General features: G+C 45.1%; 1 pseudogene; it reads right to left on the minus strand.

Annotated features, from left to right (window-relative positions):
- Nucleotides 1-1,231: 1,231 nt before the first annotated feature.
- Nucleotides 1,232-1,799, minus strand: LOC108534978 (40S ribosomal protein S2 pseudogene; annotated as a pseudogene).
- Between the last annotated feature and the right edge of the window lie 2,037 nt (nt 1,800-3,836).

The raw sequence follows: 3,836 nt of genomic DNA on the forward strand, positions 1-3,836 counted from the left end.
ATTGAGGAGGTCCTAGAGGTGGTTTCTAAGGAACAGATAAATGAGGGATTCTTGGAACCAGAACAGGAACACATAGCTGAAGAACAGGCAAGAGAAAAGGGAACTGCAGAAGAAAAAGAACTTCCAAGAAAATTCACAGTGAAGAGCTTAGTAGAAGCTTTTACAGACCTCAACCAGCTCCTTAAAAAGCTTGGAAACATGGATCCCCCCAACAATGAAAGGTTTTCCTTAATAGAGAGGAATGTTTATGGTGCAGTATTTTCTGACAAGAAAATCTATGATGAAAAAAGAAACAGGTCCAGGTGCAGTGGCTCACACCTGTGATCCTAGCACTTTGGGAGGCCGAGGCAAGAGGATTGCTTGAGCCCAGGGGTTCAAGAACCTGGACAACATAGTGAGACCCTATCTCTACAACAAGGTAGCACATGCCTGTAGCTTCAGCTACTTGGGAGGTTGAGATGGGAGGATCACTTGAGCCCAGAAGGTTGAGGCTGCAGTGAGCTGTGATTGTGCCACTGCACTCCAGCCTGGGTGACAGACTGAGAATCTGTGTCCCCCCCACCAAAAAAAAAGAAAAAGGAAAAGAAAAAAAGAAAAGGAAAAAGAAACAAACCGAGCAAACCACTATGTATTTCATCAGAGTGATACCTCCTCAAGAAGGGCCTCAGGCAGGTCCTTTAGGAAGCATTCCAGAATAAGGCATTGTTATTATAGGAGATGGCAGCCCCAGATGTGTTACTGCTCCTAGAGACCTTTCAGTGGGATGAGATGTGATGGTGGAAGGTGGGAGACAGTGATATTGATGATCTTGACCCCGTGTAGGCCTAGGCTAATGTGTATATTTGTGTCTTTTTCTTTTTTCAGGCTCAATTCACTTTATTTTTCTTGTATAAAAATCCTATGTTGTAGCCACAGCTGGAGTCTGCGTCGGCTGCAGCGAGACTCTGGTGTGGGTCTTGACGAGGTGGTCAGTGAATTCCTGATAGGGAGACTTAGTGAATACAGTCTCCTTCCAGAGGTCGGGAGTCAGGTAGCTGTAGGTCTTAGAGATGGCATTAAAGGTGGCCTTGGCAAAGTTGCCCCAGGGTGGGGCAGTGCAGCCCCGGGCTGAGGTGTAGGCAGTCATCGATACTAGGCCATCATGAGCAGCCTTCTTGAGCACAAGTGCTGAGAGCGATGCGCAGTGCCCCTGAGGGTGCAGAGATGAGGTGCCAAACAGCCACAGAGCAGGTCAGGGCGGCCTGTCAACTTGGCAAGGGACGGTGTGGGACCTTGCCAATCTTGTTCCCGCCAGCAGCCTGCTGCGCATGGGGACCGATGGAGAGCTTGGCCAGGATGATGGCCCCGCAAGATGGCAGTGGCCACCTCCTTGAGCACTTAACACCCAGACCCGGCCCTGTGTCCATTGTAGTCCCCGATGGCAACAAATGCCTTGAACCTGGTGCGCTGGCTGGCATGGGTCTGCTTCTGGATGGGCATAATTTTCAAAACCTCATCCTTGAGAGAGGCCCCCAGGAAAAAGTCAATGATCTCAGATTCCTTAATGGGCAGGGAGAATATATAGATCTCCTCCAGGGATTTCATGTCCTTGACCAAGCGGTCCAGCTTGGTGAGGGACATCCACTCCTTATCCTCCGCCTTGCCTCTGTGAGCTCCACGGCCTCGGCCCCAGCCCCGTCCACGGCTGTGCCCCGGCCCCTGATGCCACTGCGGAAGCCTCCATGGAAGCCACCGCAGTTCCCCATCCCAGGGCCCCCAGGGCCTCCGGGCTCCCCCGCTGCACCGGCGTCATCTGCCATTTGGTGTTTTCTCAGAGAAGAAGGTATGTGTCTGTTTTTAACAAAAAAAGTTTAAAATATAAAATGTATAAACAGCTAAGTCAGAGTTTTTTATTCTTGTCGCCCAGGCTGGAACGATCTCGGCTCACTGCAACCTTCCCCTCCGGGGTTCAAATGATTCTCCTGCCTCACCCTCTGGAGTAGCTGGGATTACAGGCATGCACCACCACGCCTGGCTAATTTTGTATTTTAGTAGAGGGGTTTCACCACGTTGGCTGGGCTGGTTTCAAACTCCTGAACTCAAGTGATCCATCCACCTTGGCATCCCAAAGTGCTGGGATTACAGGTGTGAGCCACTGCACCCGGCCCATGGAAGCTTTATTCCTAATAACTCCAAACTGGAAACAACTCAAATGTTTATCAGTAAGAAAATGCTAAAACACTAACTATTTTTATCTATATGAAGGACACTATTCATTAATAAAAAGAAGTAAACTACTGATACATGTAACATGAATAAAACACTACGCTGAGCAAAAGAAGCCTAACATGAAGCAGTTTGTACTACATAATTCCATTTCTATAAAGATCTGGAATAGGCAAATCTAATCTATGGTAGAAAATAAAAACCAGAAAAAGTACCTCTTGAAGGAAGAGATTGACAGGAAATGAGCAAAAGAGAACCTTCTGGAGTTACGGTGATGTTTCATATTTTGATAGGGATTTGATTTCCACAGGTGTATGCAATTGTCAAAACTCAGCAAATGTACACTTAAGCAAATGTACATTTTACAATTCATTATAATGTAAATTTTATATTGAAAGGAAAACAGGCTGGGCGCGGTGGCTCAGGCCTGTAATCCCAGCACTTTGGGAGACCAAGGTGGGCAGATCACATGAGGTCAGGAGTTTGGGACCAGCCTGGCCAACATGATGCAACTCTGTCTCTACTAAAAATACAAAAAAATTAGCGGGGCGTCTTGGCAGGCGCCTGTAATCCCAGCTCCCAGCTATTTGGGAGGCTGAGGCTGGAGAATCACTTGAACCTGGGAGGCGGAGGTTGCAGTAAGCTGTGATTGCGCCACTGCACTCCATCCTGGGCAACAGAGAGACTGCATCTCAAAGGAAAAAAAAAAAAAGAAAACAAAACTATAACCAAATATTGAACTCTAGTTGATAATATGCATGATGAAATATTTAGGGAGAGTGGATAGATGTCTGTCATTTACTTTGAAATACATTTTAAAAATGAGGATGGAATGATAGATGGAGGAAAGATGATAGATGGATAGAGCAATAATGTCACTGAGAAAACCTAGGTAGGTGTTCATTACAAAATTATTTCACCTTTGCTGCACGCTTAAAGTTATTTTTATTATAAAATGTAGAGAAAAATGAGTGGTTTAATGAAGTCTCTCCCAAGCAGTATTAAGTCCTGCTTAACATATGCCACTTTTAAACATTTAATGTCAAAGATGATGTTTAAATATCAAAGGAGATTGTCAGTCTGTCCTATCTAACCCTGCCAGCTAAAGATGTCATACTCTATACTTAATAAATAGAAAATAAGTGACATAAAATAGATCGGCCAATTAAAAAAAATCAGTGCCTAAGTCCTACCCCCAAAATTTTGATCATTGATCTAGAGTGTGTCTGGGAATTTTTAAACTTCCCTAGGTAGTCTTTTCTTTTAAATTATACTTTAAGTTCTAGGGTACACGTGCGCAACATGCAGGTTTGTTACATATGTGTACATGTGCCATGTTGGTGTGCTGCACCCATTAACTTGTCATTTACATTAGGTATATCTCCTAATGCTATCCCTCCCCCCTCCTCCCACCGCATGACAGGCTCTGGTGTGTGGTGTTCTCATTGTTCAATTCCCATCTATGAGTGAGAACATGTGGTGTTTGGTTTTCTGTTCTTGTGATAGTTTGCTGAGAATGATGGTTTCCAGCTGCATCCATGTCCCTACAAAGGACACAAACTCATCCTTTTTTATGGCTGCATAGTATTCCATGGTGTATATGTGCCACATTTTCTTAATCCAGTCTGTCA

The sequence above is a fragment of the Rhinopithecus bieti genome, unplaced genomic scaffold, assembly GCF_001698545.2.
Source record: "Rhinopithecus bieti isolate Rb0 unplaced genomic scaffold, ASM169854v2 scaffold_11380, whole genome shotgun sequence".
Lineage (NCBI taxonomy): Eukaryota > Metazoa > Chordata > Mammalia > Primates > Cercopithecidae > Rhinopithecus > Rhinopithecus bieti.